The 19,674-nt window shown below is 49.8% G+C and overlaps 1 protein-coding gene and 1 pseudogene across 2 annotated transcripts in view; one reads left to right on the top strand and one right to left on the bottom strand.

The window, feature by feature from the left end:
* The window catches only part of LOC140391931 (protein furry homolog), a 790,380-nt gene that overhangs the window by 677,479 nt on the left and 93,227 nt on the right, over positions 1–19,674 (bottom strand). Inside the window, exon 2 of one of the 2 annotated variants that reach the window (XM_072476992.1) lies at positions 9,027–9,176. The exons of the other annotated variant lie outside the window; for it this stretch is intronic. The gene's annotated coding sequence lies outside the window, so the exon portion shown is untranslated. The remainder of the gene's footprint in view (positions 1–9,026; positions 9,177–19,674) is intronic. 2 annotated transcript variants of the gene reach the window in all.
* On the top strand, positions 16,894–17,850 carry LOC140391442 (medium-chain specific acyl-CoA dehydrogenase, mitochondrial pseudogene; annotated as a pseudogene).

Genomic DNA, 19,674 nt, shown 5'->3' with positions numbered 1-19,674 from the left:
TCTCACATACAGTGGGTAGACCCTCAGTGTCTTCTTGTCGTTCACTTGAGCTGGGTAGACCATCAGAGTCTTTTTCTGGTGGCTCAAATAATCTGGGTGGACTGTCATGGTCTGCTTGCTGTACACTTGAGCGTGGTAGACTGTCAGAGTCTTCTTCTTGTTCACTGGAGCGTGGTAGACTGTCATAGTCTGCTTGCTGTACACTTTAGCGTGGCAGACTGTCATAGTCTTTCTGTTGTTCACTTGAGCATGGCAGACTTGCATTGTCTGCTGCTGGTTGCTCAGGAGGTTGCTGGACCCTCATGGTCTTGTTCATGCAAGGACTGCGCTTTGGAGTCTTGCATTGTTTCTATCGTGGAGGCTGCCCATGAGCTCGCTGTGGAGGCTTGTGTCACTCCCTCTGTGGAGTCTTGCAGCGTTCCTTGTGTGGAATTGTGCATTGGTCTCTCTGTGGAAACTGTCATCACTTCTTGTTCACGCAAGGACTGCGCTCTGGAGTCTTGCGTTGCTTCTATCATGGAGTCTGTCCACGAGCTCGCTGTGGAGGCTTGTGTCGCTGGAGTCACTTCTTGTTCATGCAAAGACTGCGCTCTGGAGTCTAGCGTTGCTTCTATCATGGAGTCTGTCCACGAGCTCGCTGTGGAGGCTTTCATCGCTTGCTGTGTGGAGGCTGAGACCTTTGTGGTGCGGGGACCACTCTCTGTGTGGAGTTGGGGACCTTCGCGGTGCGTGGACCACTCTCTGTGTGGCAGCAGGCCGCTCTCTGTGGGGTTGGACCACTCTCTATCTCTTGGTGTCAGGCCGCAGCATAATCCTGCACTCACGAGTCGGGATGTCATATCTGCTGGGCTGAAGATCCTCAAATCCGAAGAACACGTCGTCGGGGTCATCAATGTACAACACGTCTAGTTGCGGTTCGGATTTGGTACTGGGGTAGCCTCCCAAGGTGAAAGCTTTGTCTGAGTCATTGTCTTCCAAGACCATACCATCACGTTTTGTGTCAGAGCTGGCATTGGGCTCGCGATGTCCAAAGAAGAGTTCATGGTCTGAGTCATAGTCTTCAAGGACTGTATTATCTCTTTGGGAGGTGCTAACTGCTTGTTGCAGGGTTCTGCGGAGATTACTTTCAGCTACTGGTCGAATTTCAGGCATTGTGCTATCGGTCCAGGTGAAATAATCTGGTTTTGAGGCTTGAAATTTTTTTTTGCGTGTTTTGGGACATTTCCCCTTTAAGTGGGCATGGTCCGGGGCCTCTGACGTCATGAAGCATGTGGCATAGTGCATGGGAAGTGACTGCGCATGCGCAGATCGCTGTTCCTTTACTTGGGGCCATGTTCTCAATTGCGCATGCGCGACTTCTCGCGCATGCACTAATGGACCATCCCGTTCTGTGCGCTCTTCGCGCAACTGCGCATGTGCAGCACCTTTTCCAAGATGGCTGCAATTCAGAACTGCCATTCGTTGCTGCAAGCCTACCTCGCGGTGAGTTTTGGCACCTCTTTTACCTTTTCTTCTTGTACGATCCTCGCAGAATTCTTGGAATTTGTCCAGGACTGCCTGGAAATCGCTCTTGTTTTGCCCCTTTGAGTATTTTAAGGTCTGGAGTGACGTGCACTACCCTCCAATCTGCAGAATCCTGGAAGATGACCACCAATGCATCCACTATTTCCATAATCACCTCCTTAAGCACTCTGGGGTGCAGATTCTCAGGGCCTGGGGATTTATCCGCCTTTAATCCCATCAATTATCCCAGCACCATTTCTCTACTAATGTTGACCTCCCTCAGTTCTTCCCTCTCACTAAACCTTTCATTCTCTAAGATTTCTGGCATCTGATTTATGTCCACTTTTGTGAAGACAGAACCCTGGGAGCTGGGTGTAAATTCAAAACAGACTGCTAGCTGCAAGGGTTCTGCATGAAATTAATTAAGCAACGTCAACCTATTCATTATGAGCACAATACAGGCACATGGCAAAACAGGTTTGAGGCAAATTGTTGACCTGTGATACTGTAAAATTGGCTGGCTTTGGAAGCAAAACAAAACAGGTGTGCTATACTAACCCTGGGTTAAGAGACATTGTTGAGATAGAGTAACCTTTATCTGAGTAGGCTTGATGTTGACAATGGGCGCTAAAGGTAGGAAAGTGATCTGTTTCCTAAAGTCAACATTTATAACTTTGATGAGCAAAAAACACAAAATAAGATATACATACACACAATGCAATGATGGTCTTCCAATTTGGGTCACAACATTCTTGCAGATTGCTGTCAGGCTCAAAACTGATTCCCAGTTACATAAGCATAACTTTATCCTGTGCAAAACATATCATTTAGATTATTTTCTAATGGTATTCTGAGATAAAATTACAATACAATGTAATCCTTAAAAGTAAAAGGGTAAAAAAGAGAATTTACTTGCTGTATCATGTATTCTGTCAATCTCCACATTTAGTCTCTATTATAGTTCCTTAGGACCAATATGTAAGGGGCGGGATTCCCAGTAGCTGATGCCGAAATTGGGAACTACAATTGCGCGGAGAATAGCTCCCGACGACAAAATCACGGCAGGCACTGATTTGACGCCATATCGCGATTCTCCGTCACATCAAAAACGGCGTCAATGCGTTTCATTCCGCACGTACATTAGGCACCGTTTGCAAATCATTAGCGGGTCCGACCCAGTATTCTCTGTGGTTTTTCGCCTCCGATGGGTCGAGTTCCCGATGACGTGGTTCACTTGTGCTTTTACAAATCATGAAACCGATATGGTGGCTGCTGAGGGAGAGAGAGGAGAGGTAGGACACGGAGTGGAGCGACTGTGGGCTGCCAGCCCGGACACTGGTCAGGCTAGCTTGGGTGGGGGGGCACTGCCAGGGCCAGAAGAGTGGGGGGAGGTGGGGGGAAACAGGCTGAGTGGCAAGGATAACTCCCCCACGGGTCTGGGAAGGTGCCCAGGCACGGACCGCCATGACGGTGGCCATCTTGCTGCACACCCACTGACCACCCACCTTGGCCCCTGGTTCTGATCTGTCACCAGGTGTATGGGTGCCCCGAACCCCCCCCACCCACGCACCCCACCCCCCCACCCACGCACCCCACTCCCTGCCACCACCCCTCCCACCTGACCACCACCCACCTGTGGCCCACCTAGGCAACACCCACAGTAGCCCCAGGCGAGGGCAGTGCCCGCCAACGGTACCCCTGGCATCAGGGACTGGTGCAAGGGCCAGAGGCCCACATGGTGCCAGCCACCAATGGGACCAGGGGTGAGGGGATGAGGGGGTTTCGGAGGAGAGATGCGGGAGCAGATCCCACAGTGCCAACCAGGGCCACCGTGTAGCTCAGTGGACCTGGTTGGGCCGGGGGTACACACTATGCTAACAGTTCGACTATTCGCCCCCTGCAGACAATTGGAATTCAACACGGAATGGTGGCCTTCCTGCTAGTCGCCACAGCCCTGGGGGATGCCCTGCGGCTGTACGAGTGGGATCTCCTCGAGTAGGAGGAGGAAGCTGCAGCAGCTGAGTGTGCAGCAGCAGAGCGTGCAGCAGTGGTACAGATGGCAGCCGCCCAGATTAGGAAGCCTGCTGTCCAACAGGTCGAGGAGGAAGAGATGCCAAGGAGGCGCCACATGAGGCCTCGCATGTACCGGCACCGCCTGTCATTCGAGGACCTGTTCGACCGAGCATGCTTTTGAAGACTCCGGCAGCGAGACTGTGCGACATATCTGCCAGATAATGGCACACCTGGCACCGCGGGGGTATGGGAAAGACCACTCGCTCCCGGTGGCCGTCAAGGTGACGGTCGCCTTGAATTATTACGCCATGGGGTCCTTCCAGGCGCCGAGTAGGGACCTGTCCAGGATCTCACAGACCTCGGTGCACAGGTGCATCCATGCTGTCACAGAGGCCCTATATGCCCAGATGGATTATTACATCTACTTCGATGTGAGCCGAGCGCACCAGGATGCCTGGGCAGTGGGGTTCACTGCCATCGTCGGGATGCCCCGGGTCCACAGGTGGTTGACGGGATGCATGTCCCCCTATGAGCACCTGCAATAACAGGTCACTGTACACAAACCAAAACCGAAAGGGGTTCCACTCGATGAACGTGCAGCTGGTGTGTGATCATCAGCTGCGCATCATACATGTCTGTGTCTGATACCCGGGCAGTGAGCATGATGCCTTCATCCTGGCACACTCAACGATTCCTGACATGTTCGAGACATTGCCACCCCGGCTAAGGATTGGCTCCTAGGTGACAGGGGCTACCCCCTGCGATCATGGCTGAGGACACCTATCCAGAGGCCACAGACCGACGCGGAGACCCGCTACAATAATGCCCATACAGAAGGCAGGGGTGTGATCGAGCGGTACTTCGGCCTCCTGAAGATGTGGTTCAGCTATCTGGATCGCTCTGGAGGGGCTCTCCAGTATGATGCTGTATGATGTGTTGGAGGAGGAAGAGAAACACCAGGCCTCGTCTGATGAGGAGGATGCGGGGGAGGGGGAAGGTGGGCAGGACAGGGAGCAGGGCAGGGATGGGAGGCTGCACGACGTGTGTGCCAGGGCTGACGTGCAAGGGGTGCTCTGATCGCCTCCGGGTTCACCGACTAGGAGGGGAGGTAGAGGGGTGGTCTGGCCAGGGGTACGGACATTGCATCCCAACCCCACACTCCCTCACTTCCCATCCCGGCCACCCCCCCACCTGCAACCCCATCCGTGATACATACCTGCCGCACTACGAGGTGGGGGCCCTGGGTTAGCAGCAACACCAGGTCTGGTCCATGGGATGGAGGATGATAACAACCCGCTCTGCGATGAGCTCCGCTGCTCTGCATCGTATGACAACATCTGACTCCAGGGCACACCCGGGTCGATCCTCAGCACGGGCAGAATGCCAGCCTGGCGCAGGCACAATGCCAGCCGAGCACAATGGCAGTGCCAGGCTGGCAGCTGGACGGAACTGCCAGGATGCTTGGCAGGTAGTATCAGGGTGCCAGTGCTAAGCTGTCTGGGTGGCACTAGCTGCTAGTGTGCCACCCTGCCCAGAGGCCAATCATCCAGAGAGCCTCCAATCTCACGGGAAAGTTCCCGCAAGTGTGTTTCAGCTGGTTCCCTTTTGTGGGGACCAGTACTGAATGGCGCTCGCCTTAGGTCTCAGAGGCGAAGAGGTTAGTTTGCAACTCCTCGGGTAGATAAGGCGAGCTGCAAAATTAGAGTGACTAGCTACTCACTCTAATATGCAGATTTGCCAAATATTGGTCCTGCCCACAATGGGTGGGATCCAGATCGCGACGTCTCGCGAGATCCCGTTAGATCCTGCAAGCGGTGCAAGCTGAGTAAATCCCGGAAGAAGCCTCTCCCAGCATCTATCGGCTGCATCACGCCCCCGTTTGGCGGGTCTCAGCCAGTACATCTCGGCCTGTGTTTCCTGTTTTGAGAATCCCCAGCGAGTGAAAACATCCTTCCTGCAAGTCCAGTAAGAATTTTACATGTTTCAATGAGATCACCTCTAATTCTTTTAAATTCCAGAGAACACAGGCCCTGTCATGAAACCATCCCAGGAATCAGTCTGGCGAATCTTCATTGCACTCCCTTTATGGTAAATAAATCCATAGGTAAGGAAGACAAAACTGTACACAATATCCCAGGTGCGATCTCACCTGGGCTCTAAACAATTGCAGCACAATATTTTTATTTCTGTACTCAAATCCTCTTGCAAATGGCAATATACCATTTGCCTTCCTAATTGCTTGCTGCACCTGTATGTCTGCTTTCAGTGACTCAGGAACAAGGACGCCAAGGTCCCTTAGCACATCAACACTTCCCAATCTCTCACTATTTAAGAAATACTCTACATTTCTGTTTTCCTACCAAAGTGGATAACTTCACATTTTTCCATATTATATTCCATCTGCTATGTTCTTGCCCATTCACTTAACCTGTTTAAATCCTCTTGAAGCCAATTTACTTCCTTGTCATAACACAGTTCCATCTAGTTTTCTGTTATCAGCAAACTTGAAAATATTACATTTGGTCCCCACACCCAAAGCATTGATTTAGGGCACGATTCTCCGACTTCGTTGCACTCTCACTCGAGCGAAACAAGGCCGGTGAATAGCGGGAGAGGCCGAAAACAAGAGCTGCACAGCCGCCCAACAGTTTGCGATGCAACCGGCCCACTCCCGTAAGCGAAATTAGGATCTCGCCGTAGCGCGTCGAGAAACCAATTATCTCCACTTAAGCCCTATTTCCATACAATTAATGGAAGCCACCCCATATCCAACTGCCTCCCGTGATTCAGCAGCCTCGTCAGCAAGTGATCATACTGGCACCGATTAGTACTGCTTTTTAAAAATGTGAACCTGGCGAAAGGGCTTCTGTGGAGAGCCGAGGAGGTGAGCATCCATCTTTACTCACAGCCAAAGAGTCAGAGGGTGCTGGGCTTGCCATCCTAGTGCTCGGCGGGGGTTGGGGGAACCCTCGACTAGGAGCGGGAGACCGTATGCAGGGGGTGGGCCACCATGGGAGGGTGGGGGGTTGGGCTGGAGGGGGCAACCAGGGGGAAACCAGGGAGCAATTGTTCGCGGCACCACCATGCTAACTCCTGGCTCGTGTGTATCTGTTCTGGGGGCAACCCCTGCCCGTCTGCCCCACTGACCATCCATAACCCCCATTAACTGTCATGCCTCTGGCCATGTGTCTGAGGCTATTGCTAATAGTGAATTGGCAATCGTGGTCATGTGAGCATTTCACAGAACCCAAGTGGATTCCCTAAAAATGATGGGACAGGATCCACAGGCATTTAGACAGGCAAGGGCCTTTTGTTTTTGGACACTAAGGGCAATTTAGCATGGCCAATCCACCTAACCTGCAAATCCTTGGACTGTGGGAGGAAACCAGAGCACCCGGAGGAAACCCACCTGACACGGGGAGAATGTGCAGGCTCCGCACAGACAGTGACCCAAGCCGGAATCGAACCTGGGACCCTGGAGCTGTGAAGCAACTGTGCTAACCACTGTGCTACCGTGCCGCCCATCTGTCACCCCATTGATCGCTGGGTTGATTCGGCTAATCTGGCTGGCTAGGCGGATGTCCCCCTCCCCTCACAGCTCCATGTGTGTCTCTCCCGAAGCTCAGCGTTTGGTCGCAGAGGATGACCCCCTAGAAGAGGACCGCTCTGCCGGTCAAAGGTATATGACGCAGCTACACTCCCCTGCTCGGCTAAACCTCCAAGATTGGTGGCATAGTGGATAGTGAAGACGGTTATATAAGAATGCAACAGGATCTTGACCAATTGGACCAGTGGGCCGATGAATGGCAGATCGAGTTTAATTTGGATAAATGTGAGGTGATGCATTTTGGTAGATCAAATCAGGGCAGGACCTATTCAGTTAATGGTAGGGAGTTGGGGAGAGTTACAGAAAAAAGAGATCTAGGAGTACAGGTTCATAGCTCCTTGAAGGTGCAGTCTCAGGTGGACAGGGTGGTGAAGGAGGCATTCACCATGCTAGGTTTTATTAATCAGAATATTGAATACAGGAATTGGGGCATTGTGCTGAAGTTGTACAAGACATCAGTAAGACCACACATGCAATACTGTGTTCAATTCTGGTCACCCTATGAGAGGAAGGATATTGTTAAACTAGAAAGAATGCAGAAGAGATTTATGAGGATGCTACCAGGACTTGATTGTCTGGGTTATAAGGAGAGGCTGGATAGGCTGGGACTTTTCCCTGGAGCGTAGGAAGCTCAGGGGTGATCTTATAGAGGTCTATAAAATAATGAGGAGCATACATGACGTAGACAGTCGACATCTTTTCCCGAAGATAGAGGAGTCTAGAACTAGAGGGCATAGGTTTAAGGTGAGAGGAGAGAGATACAAAAGAGACCAAAGAGGAAATTTCTTCACACAGAGGGTGGTGAGCATCTGGAACGGGCTGCCAGAGGCAGTGGTAGAGGCGGGTACAATTTTGTCCTTTAAAAAGCAGTAAGATAGATCCATGGGCAGGGTGGGTATAGAGGGATATAGGCCAAATGCGGGCAAGTGGGACTAGCTTAGTGATAGAAACTGGGTGGCATGGACAAGCTGGGCCGAAGGGCCTGTTTCCATGCTGTAAGCATCTATGACTCTATGACTCTATAACCGACCCATTCAGTTCCCGGACACTCACGTTACTAGCCTTACGCCTCCAATCCCCTCTAACGTCCGTCATCTTCCCCACTTAACTCCTGCCCCGGCTTGAATCACTGTCTGTGCGGAGTCTGCACGTTCTCCCCGTGTCTGCATGCATTTCCTCCAGATGTTCTGGTTTCCTCCCACAAGTCCCGAAAGATGTGCTGTTAGGTGAAGTGGACAGTCTGAATTCTCCCTCAGTGTACCCGAACAGCGGGAGGAGTGTGGCGACTGGGGGATTATCACAGTAACTTCATTGCAGTGTTAATGTAAGCCTACTTGTGACACTAATAAAGATGATTATTATTATTATTAATAATTCCAACTCATACCAAGCCCATCCCAGATGGCCCCCTTCAGCCTAGCAGTGTTGGCCTCGGTGCCACGCATTGCTGGCGACATCTTCTGCGCCCGTAGCCTGTGGGAATCCTCCTATTGGCTATGAATCTGCTGGACTGTCGCTGAGATCTCCCTCTGAATGGCGTGGCCGCACCATAACGTCTCCATCAGCTCTGGGTATACCTCTTCCACAGGCTCAGCATCAGGCTGGGACCCAGCTAGGTCCTGGGATCCAGCAGATCTCCGACTGCTGTCTCGCCTGGGGATTTCTGCCTCCACCCTGTGATGCTCACCAGTTTGTGCACCAGAAGCCTGACCACTAATATTTCCCACCGAGGTGCGTGTATCTGTGCTGGTGGAGGATGGGGATGACAGCTGTGATGCGTCGGCCGTATCTTCCTCGGAGCTCTCTTTCGAGGTGTTCTCGTGGGAGGCTGGAAGACCTGCGGAAGAATGGATATGTGGTCAGTGGGAAGGATGGGTCAGTCAGTAAGGCAATAACAACTCACGTTTGACAGATCCTTTGGTTGGGGCCCAATGGTTCCTCGCCTCTGCTCTGTCCTCAGCCACATCTGTGTCCTCGAAGGAGGTCAGGGTTCTTATGTCCGGCACTCCTCCTGAGTTTGGGCCCTCTCCCGGCCATTGTGGATGAGCTTTTCCTGAGGAGGCACAGAGAGGGCATCATTAGCAACATGCTTGATTCACAGTGGTGAGAGGGGGATGTGTGTGAAGGAAGGGCTGAGGAGTTGAAGGGAGAGAGGGGTAGAAGGAGGGTTGCAGGTCGCAAGGAGAGTTGGGTGGATGCTTGCGAGGGGGGCGGAAAGGTCTCGGTGGGGGAGGCGGGTTGGTGTCTACTCATTCGTGCTACCCGATGTAGATTCTTGACCTTTTTCCAGCACTGGATGACAGTCCTCCTAGTCACACTCCCGGCGCTCACAGCCGCTGCCACCTTTGCCCCAGTCAGCACTGGCTGCCCTGTGGCTGATCTTCTGGGATCCTCGAGGGAACAAGATATCCCTACTGGCTCCTGCATCCCCAAATCTTGGGCCGGTCTCCTGGGCACCTTTGTTAAGTCCGGTTTTGCGAGCTAATTTCGGCCAAACATGTCTATTTTCCTGTTGTATGGAGGAGAGCCACCTGATGTGCAACTACTGAGCACATCCTGGTCACCAGAAGTACCAATACATTGTTTTTTACAATTAGCAATTTCTTTTTTAAAAAAATCTTTTTGTTGCCATTTTCAACGTTATACCATCAGTAATTTCTTTCAGGTCCTCATTCTCGCTACTCTCTTGGTTCTCTAGAATGTCTGGGAGGTTTTTTGTTCCTTTCTCTATGAAGACAGAGTATTTGTTTAATTTCTCTGCCATTTCCTTATTCCCTGAGATAAATTCTCCTGTCTCTACCTATAATGGGTCAGAATTTGCCTTTGTTTCCTTTTTACATCCCTATCAGGGTTTTCACAGTTTTTTATGTTCATGGATAGTTTATTTTTATGCTCTATTTTCCCTTTATGTTTTTTGGTCATCCTTTGCTGAATTCTAAAATTATCCTAATCGTCAGGTGTGATGAACGGTTACTGTATTACTGTACCCTTATCATCATGTAAGGTGATGTCCCCTTTAAGACCGGGCTTGGAACCCTGGGGGACTCCGCCCTGGATTCGCCCACCTGGGAGCCGTTTATAAAGGTCCGCCTTGTGGCCGGCACCCAGTAAGCACCCGTCTCAGCACCAGGCTAGTTCTTAGCTTAGTAAAGCCTTCTTTACCGTTTTATTCTCTAAGCGTCGTTATTGAGGGTACAACATCAGGCTTATCAGGGCAGCACGGTAGCATTGTGGATAGCACAATTGCTTCACAGCTCCAGAGTCCCAGGTTCGATTCCCATCTTGGGTCACTGTCTGTGCGGAGTCTGCACATTCTCCCCGTGTTTGCGTGGGTTTCCTCCGGGTGCTCCGGTTTCCTCCCACAGTCCAAAGATGTGCGGGTTAGGTGGATTGGCCATGTTAAATTGCCCATAGTGTCCAAAATTGTACTTAGTGTTGGGTGGGGTTACTGGGTTATGGGGATAGGGTGGAGGTGTGGACCTTGGGTAGGGTGCTCTTTCCAAGAGCCGGTGCAGACTCGAAGGGCCGAATGGCCTCCTTCTGCACTGTAAATTCTATCTATCTATTCTATTATTAATTTTTGGCAACATTATAAGTCTCTTTCTTTTATCTAATATAATCTTTAAATACTCTGGTAACCATGGTTGGATCACTTTTTCAGTTAAGTTTATATGTGCCTCAAAAGGAATGTATATTTGTGTAAATTATGTATTCTTTCAACAAATTATCATCTAAATGCGTTCATACAAAATATACTGCAAGATCTTAGAGGGAATAAGCCAAGGATCCACTATACAACACTATACATTAATGAACAAATGGTTATCTAAGCATAAAGTTTCTACCATGAATGCAAACATCAAAATGTGCCCAGACAGCACTGGACACGATGCCTGCTACACTACACCATTGTCAACTGTACACTCAAGTTTCAAAGTCATTTGCATAAACTCCAATGATTCTGCTCAATCCATCAGTGCAGTCAATTGTAATTGATCTGTGACTAGAACAGGGCGTTTTCTATCATCACAAGGAAGTGTGGGAAATGAGCCACACTTCAAATGACTAATTTAGTGCTCTTTTCTTGTTTTTTAATTGACTTCATTTGACTACTTTGATCTGTTCTTAGTACATTAGACTTGTGACCTGCAGTCAATTGAAATCAAACAGCTCTGCTGCAATTGACTGAATTCATCCGAGTTTGAACTGTAATAGAAGTAATTTAAATTGCAGCTGCAGTAAGAGAAACACAGCAAGGTCAGGCAACAAGTGACAGCTGGTCACTGCAGGTAGAGGTGATTGATGTGGAATTAACATGAGCATGGGTGCCTTTGTGCCTGTGATTCTGGGCACAATGTGATGAATTGAACAGATGCCATTAGCAGAAACTCTCCATAAAACGGACAGTTTTTGTGAGTAGGGTCTGATTTGGGTGAATGGACTGTGAAGCAGTGTAAAAGATCATAAATACTCAATAGAGAAGTAATTATTGGCACAACTCATGTTTAAAGTTCTGTGATCTTTAGCGTTATTTCATTTCAAATGTCTGCATTACTCTGTGAGAATTGTGCAGATACTCCAAACCCAGGCATTAATGGTGCTGATCATACACAATGACTGCTGGCTTACAGAATAATAACATTTAACATGATCTGGAAGAATCATCTATTTCTAGCACTAAGTAAATATATAACTTGAATACAGTTAAATTTGTTGAAATAAGGGAGCAATAAAAGCAGATATATTTGGGGAGGTTATTCAAGCTCACTTCAGCAGAAGGGGGAATAGTTTTCAAGACTTAACAGCACTCATGAAATTATAGGTTAGATCTGTTTCTGCAGGGTTTCTGGTGAAGATATGCTAGGCGAACAGGAAAAAATCTCCTCCATAATGCTGATTAGGCAGGACATGGTGGGGACTCTGGCTGAATATTTTATATAGAGGACGGGATCCAATGGCCACGCTGCACCCGAAAAGCATCTCACCACAGCGTGGCCGATAAAAGCCGGGAGACCCCATTCCTGGGAGCGATGGTGTTTATCACATTGTGCGCAGAATCACAGGCACAAAAGCACCCACACTCATGTTAATTCCACACCAAGCGATCAATCATCTCTACCTGGCACGCAACGCCTCGCGAGTTCGAACGTGATCTCTCGAGATGTTGCAATGTAAATCCCTCCCATTGTGGCCGGAAGCACTTTTTTTGCAAATCTGCGTATTAAAGCGAGACAGCTAGTCTCACTTTAATGTGCAGATTCCCGAGGTACCTGAGGCGTTGGGATCTATAACCATCACCTCAGAGACTGCGGGTGAACGACATTCAGCACTGGTCCCCACAGGTCTGGCCCATTACCTGACCCTATGCCGCAGCAGTCACTCAGGCCATCTTCAAATTCATCTGGAGATCAAAGATGGACTGTGTCCGAAGGGACACCATGTACAAAGCTCTGGGTAAGGGAGGGAAAAATGTACCCAACGTCTCCCTCATCCTGATGGCCACCTTTGTGTGCAGCTGCATCAAGCTGTGTGTGGACCCCCGGTATGCAAACACCAAGTGTCACTACATACTGAGGTTCTACCTGTCCCCCGTGTTACGAAGGATGGGCCTGGCCTCATTGCCGCGGAACGCTCCAAGTAGTTGGACCGTGCCATACCACCTGTCCCTCGTGGAAACGTTTTTGAAGAAAAACACCTTTGACCACAAGGCAATGAAGAAGTGGTCAGCACGTAATGTCCTCGAGGCCCTCAGGGAAAAGCAGACTGTGGAGGACGTTGGACGGTTCCCTGAGCAGACTGTCAGAGTCATCTGGCAGAACGTCTCATCACCAGAACTTACAAACAAGCACCAAGACCTAGCTTGGCTGGTGGTGAGAAGGGCCCTCCCGTCAGAGTCTTCATGTACACCCGAAGGCTCAGCGTCGTTACACGCTGCCCTCGAAGTGGCTGTGGGGGAAATGAGACGGTCACCCACTTCCTTGTGGAATGTGCCTTTGCAAAGAAGGTCTGGAGAGAGATGCAGTGGTATTTGTCAAGGTTCATCCCGAGCAGCTCTGTGACACAGGACTCTGTGCTCTACGGACTGTTTCCAGGGACACACACCGAGACAAACATCAACTGCTGCTGGAAGGTCATCAACTCGGTGAAAGACGCTCTTTGGTCTGCCCGAAACTTGCTGATCTTCCAGTGCAAAGAGCTGTCCTCGACCGAGTGTTGCAGACTGGCACATTCCAAGGTCCAGGACTACGTGCTGAGGGACAAACTCAAGCTTGGGGCAGCTGCCGCCAAGGCGCAATGGGGAAAGACCACTGTGTAAGGTCTTACCAGCAAATGTACACCGAGCGGCGGGTAACAGTGTAAACCCCCCTCGGTCTGGGTCATTAACACTCCAATGTATAAAAGAAACACGACAATGTAAATGTTTAAGAAGGAATTGTAACGTGAAGAGCGATATGTGTGTAATGTTATCAAAATTGAATGGAAGAAAGTCAAGGGAATGTGTAACTCTGATGGAAATGTACAGTCAAGACAATTCAAAATGTTCTGTAATATTTATGATAGATTTTATGAATAAAGTATATTTTATTTGGAGAAAAAAAACTGGTCCCCACAAACAGGTGCATGCCCTGTGGGCTGGGTGCTTCCCTGGAAGTTTGTGCCACCCTGGCACTGTCAGCCTGGCAGTGCCACCTGGGTGACAACCTGGCATTGCCAAGGTGCCACTGTCAGTTGGCAAGGGACACTGACAGGGTGTCAGCTTGAACTGCCAGGGTGCCACACTGGCATTTTCTGTGAGCTGGCAATCAGGCCGGGGTGCCCTGTGCTGGTGTTGAGGGAGGATGCGGGGAGCGGAATCTCCCACAGTGCGTTGGGGGTCGGGGGTAATATTCGGGGCCTCGGAAAACGGGACTCCATTTTTAACATTGTTTTCTAGGAGCTCCTCGGTGTAGAAAATGGGGTTATGTGAGGCCTTGGTCTTATTTAACGCGAGTGGTGTCTTGGGAAACATGCAGCTAAACGCAATCGTTATGGGACTTTGTTCCCATTTAATTGTGTTCAGACAAGATGGGGAAGGAAAAAAGGGAGATGGGTGGGTTGTAGTGTTTAGGGAAACATTGTAGTGTTGGAAAGAGATGTTACAGAGGGGCCGAAGACTGCATCCGGAATTTTCCACTCACATTCACGTTGGGTGGGTTTGGCGATGGGTGCGGAAACTATTGTGAAAAGTCCAAAGTCACGTTTTACATTGGTGTGAAAGCTTGCCGCGATCTCCCTGTCATTAGGCAGTGGCACGCCACGTTTCCCATCTTTAATGTTGGGAACATCATTATAATACCTTAGCATCGCAATGTTGGGCCCATACCCCTCGTCAAAAGGTGCGGGAGTGTGTGTGGGGGGGGGGGATGATACGGTCAGTCGGATGAGACCAATCGTTTGACTCCAGGATACTGGGAGGTTGACTGCAAGGTATCGGGGGCCTAGTTGGGTCGGGAGAGAATAACGATTTGGCTCCAGGATATCAACGTGTTGACTGCAGGGTACCAGGGATTGACTTCAGGGTGCAGGGGTTTGGCTCCAGGGTACCGGGGGCCTAGTTGAATGAGACAGACGATTGACTCCAGGATACAGGGGGGAGTTACCCAGGGGTTCACTCAAAGAGTTTTTAAAAAATATATATTTTATTCAAATTTTTCGGTCAAACAAAACAATACAAAGGTTTACCTTTTTACAACAATAAAACAATTTATATAACAGTGACCGTTTTACCAAATAAATAAATAATATATAAACTAAATGGCAACTGCCATAACAAAAATAATAACTCTCCAGAGATAAAATCAAACAACCCAATATACATAACCAAGTACAAATATCTATACAAAAACACCCCTGAGGACCTGCCCGAGCCCGAGCCCCCCCCCCCCCCCACCTGGGTTGCTGCTGTTGCCTTCCCATTTCCTTTATCGTTCTGCGAGGTAGTCAATGAACGGTTGCCACCGCCTGGTGAACCCTTGAGCCGAACCCCTTAGTGCGAACTTTATCCGTTCTAGTTTTATAAACCCTGACATGTCATTTATCCAGGTCTCCACGCCCGGGGGTTTGGCTTCCTTCCACATAAGCAATATCCTTCGCCGGGCTACTAGGGACGCAAAGGCCAAGACATCAGCCTCTTCCGGCTCCTGCACTCCCGGCTCTTCTGCAACCCCAAATATAGCCAACCCCCTGCCTGGCTCGACCCGGACCCCCACCACCTTCGAAAGCACCTTTGCCACCCCCACCCAGAACCCCTGCAATGCCGGGCATGACCAAAACATGTGGGTGTGGTTTGCTCGGCTTCTCGAGCATCTCCCACACCTATCCTCTACCCCGAAAAATTTACTGAGCCGTGCTCCGGTCATATGCGCCCTGTGCAAAACCTTGAATTGTATCAGGCTTAGCCTGGCGCACGAGGACGACGAGTTTACCCTACGTAGGGCATCAGCCCACAGCCCCTCCTCAATCTCTTCCCCCAGCTCTTCTTCCCATTTCCCCTTCAGCTCATCCACCATGATCTCCCCCTCGTCCCTCATTTCCCTGTATATATCCGACACCCTACCATCCCCCACCCATGTCCCTGAGATCACTCTATCTTGAATCTCCTGCATCGGGAGCTGCGGGAATTCCCTCACCTGTTGCCTCGCAAATGCCCTCAGTTGCATGTACCGAAATGCATTCCCTTGGGGCAACCCATATTTTTCCGTCAGCGCTCCCAGACTCGCAAACGTCCCGTCTACAAACAGATCTCTCAGTTGCACAACCCCACCTCTCTGCCATTCTCCAAATCCCCCATCTATTCTCCCCGGGACAAACCTATAATTATTTCTTATCGAGGACCGCACCGAGGCTCCCGTCCTTCCCCTATGTCGTCTCCACTGCCCCCAAATTTTTAGCGTTGCCACAACCACTGGACTTGTGGTGTATTTCTTCGGGGAGAACGGCAACGGCGCCGTCACCAGTGCTTGTAGGCTGGTTCCTTTGCAGGACGCCATCTCCAATCTCTTCCACGCCGCTCCCTCCCCTTCACCCATCCACTTACACACTATTGAGATATTGGCGGCCCAGTAGTTTTCACTTAGGCTCGGTAGTGCCAGCCCCCCCTATCCCTGCTACGCTGCAAGAACCCCCTCCTCACTCTCGGGGTCTTCCCGGCCCACACAAAGCTCATGACACTTTTCTCAATTTACTTGAAAAAAGCCTTCGTGACCATCACCGGAAGGCACTGAAACACAAAAAGGAATCTCGGTTCACTCAAAGAGTTGATTGTCAAGTGGGAAAACCACTGCTCTTGAGGATGCCTACTGCTGCTAGGCCAAGGGGGGGGGGGGGGGGGGGGAATGACATGCCTGGAGTGAAACGAGTCAAGCAATTATGCCCACTCAAGCACCACTTAAGTGTGTGAATGCCACTAATTGGTGCTCAGCATTTAAACCTTGGTGCACTGACTTTCAAACTCGTTAACTTCCATGGTGTGCCTGTATAATTGGCCAACTGGCCAAACAGCGATATCCTCTTAGAGAGTTGCCAATGGCAAACAACCCGAGGAGAGTGCACCAAATCCTTGGTTGTCTGCTGAGGTGCACATTAACAGGTTCCCCCAAGGTTGAGCACAAGGCTTTGGAGTGAATATTTGGACAATGCCTGTGCCCGAGATGAAAGGCAGGAGAGAAGATGAAGACGTCAATGGAGGCACCTGTCTCACCAAAGGCAGGAATAGAACCGTGAACAAAGAACAAAGAAAAGTACAGCACAGGAACAGGCTCTTTGGCCCTCCAAGCCTGTGCCAACCATGCTGCCCGTCTAAACTAAAATCTTCTACACTTCCGGTGTCCGTATCCCTCTATTCCCATCCTATTCATGTATTTGTCAAGTACTTGGGGCGAATGATTGAGGCTCCGCTGATGTGTGCATATTGTGTGACAGAACCAGGTGCCGGTTCTGATGAGGCTGGGATCAAGACCAGAACAGAGAAAAAGGGCAACAAGTTCATAATTAACGGTCAGAAGATGTGGATTACGAACGGGAGCAAGGCTGACTTTTTTTTCTCCTGGCCCACTCGAATCCAGATCCCAAAGCCTTTGCCGGCATGGCCTTCACTGGCTTCAAAGTGGATGCTGACTCTCCTGGAATCCAGATTGGAAGAAAGGAAATGAAGATGGGTCAGCGATGCTCAGATACCAGAGGCATTGTCTTTGAAGATGTGCAAGTGCCCAAGGAGAATGTCCTCGTTGGAGAGGGAGCTGGCTTCAAAATTGCAATGGGAGCGTTCGATTAAAAACCAGACCGTCAGTAGCTGCTGAAGCAGTTGGTTTAGACCAGAGAGCTTTGGATGAAGCTACCAAATATGCTTTGGAAAGGAAAACCTTTATAAAGTTACTTGCAGAGCATCAGGCTGGTGAAAATGGCTCTGAAGGTGGAATTGGCCCAGCTCAGTTACCAGAGAGCAGCCTGGGAAGTGGACCAGGTGGACGAACACTTACTACGCCTCCATAGCAAAGACCTTTGCAGGCGACATTGCCAATCAGGTTGCTAGTGACGCCGTCCAGATCTTCGGAGGCAACGGGTTCAACAGTGAATAGCCTGTGGAAAAACTGATGAGAGATGCTAAAATCTAACAGATCTACGAAGGCACTGCTCAGATCCAGAGACTGATTATTGCACGGGAGCATATTGAGAAATACAAGCAGTGAAGGAACCGTGCGATTAGAGTCCAGTGCTAATATTGTAATCTAACTACGTACCATTCAATGGTTGACGATGCAATTCCAATGCAATTTGCCACCCCACACAGCCCTCCTTCTATTTCTATGCAATGGGGAAATAGGGTTAAAGCATTAAAACCCATTGCCGCCCAACTGAAGTTTACTTTTCCAGAGAACAAAGCTTTTTTATATCAACTAACATTTTCTCCAATTGTCTAAAGATGTGCGGGTTAGGTGGATTGGTCATGCTAAATTGGCCCGTAGTGTCCAAAAGGTTAAGTGAGGTTGCTGGGTTACGGGGATAGGGTGAAGGTGTGGCCTTGGGTAGGGTGCTCTTTCAGGGGCTGGTGTAGACTCGACGGGCCGAATGGCCTCCTTCTGCACTGTAAATTCTATGATTCTATGACAGCTTCAAATTCCTAGTTACGTACATCACCAACACTCTGTCGTGGTCCACCCACGTCAATGCAACAATCAAGAAAGCACAACAGTGCCTATACTTCCTCAGGAAACTAAGGAAATTTGGCGTGTTCACATTGACGCTTACCAATTTTCACAGATGCACCATAGAAAACATTCTATCTGGTTGCATCACAGCCTGGTATGGCAACTACTCGGCCCAAGACCAGAAGAAACTACAGAGAGTCGGAACACAGCCCAGTCCATCACGCGGACCCATCTCCCATCCATTGACTCTGTCTACACCTCCTGCTGCCTTGGAAAAGCAGGCAGGATAATCAAAGACCCCTCCCACCAGTGTTATTCTCTCTTCCAACCTGTTCCATCAAGCAGGAAACACAAAAGTCTGAGAACACGCACTAACAGATTCAAAAACCGCTTCTTCCCTGCTGTTACCAGACTCTTGAATTTCCCTTTTATGGATTGAACTGATCTCTTCACGCATATTCTCTATTGAGTAGCACAATGTTCCCAACGCCTCACCCGATGTCTATGTCTATTTATTTACATTGTGTATTTATTGTATGTTCTATGTTTTTCATGTATGGAACGATCTACCTCGACTGTATGCAAAACAATACTTTTCACTGTACCTCGGTACAAGTGACAATAAATCTAAATCTAGCAGGGCTGGAGGCAGCCTGTTGTCTGCCATGCCCTGTTGTCTATGATGACCATGGCGAGTGTCCTCTAGAGGCCCAAGATGGCCTGGCCTGTCTTCGGGGTTGTGCTATGTGGCAGTGCCACCCTCCCGCCCTGAAATGAAAATGAAAACCTCCTCTGTGCTGCTGTTGGGGCTGGAGTTGAGGACCTGGCTGGTGGACTCCTTTGCTCCATGCTTTCCAGATGTGCCTGCCTAAGAAAGGAGTATTCATTAGTGCATGGCAGCGGCCTGAGAAACAGGAGACATGAGTCACAGCATTGTTGTATGATAGATGTTGCTGCACTGGATCCTCACTTTGTTTGTTGCTGCCAACCTCACCATCAACACAGGAGCGGTCAACATCCTCCCTGGACAACTGGATGACTCTGTCCTCAATGTTCGTGTAGACCTGCAGCTCTGGCATCCCTCCACCCGTCTGAGATCTCTCCCTCTTGTTGTGTGTCAGCCTGTCCTACATGAAAACAGATATGGACAGTGGAAGCATGATCTGTGCCAGGGCAGATGTGTGGATGGTGAGTGGGGCCAGCAAGGTGATGAGGACATGATCTGCATGGCAGATGAAGACGTGTATGGGAGAGAAAGTGGTGGTGTTCCTTGAGCTGGCACTGAGTAAAATCCCTATGGATGCGTGATGGATCTGTGAGTGTGAGAGTTGAGAGTGATGAGAAGAGAGACTTACCCTGGCAGAA

This window comes from Scyliorhinus torazame, chromosome 15 (assembly GCF_047496885.1).
Source record: "Scyliorhinus torazame isolate Kashiwa2021f chromosome 15, sScyTor2.1, whole genome shotgun sequence".
Taxonomy (NCBI): Eukaryota; Metazoa; Chordata; class Chondrichthyes; order Carcharhiniformes; family Scyliorhinidae; genus Scyliorhinus; species Scyliorhinus torazame.
The sequence above is the reverse complement of the archived record's forward strand: the minus strand, read 5'-3'. Positions and strand labels throughout refer to the sequence as shown.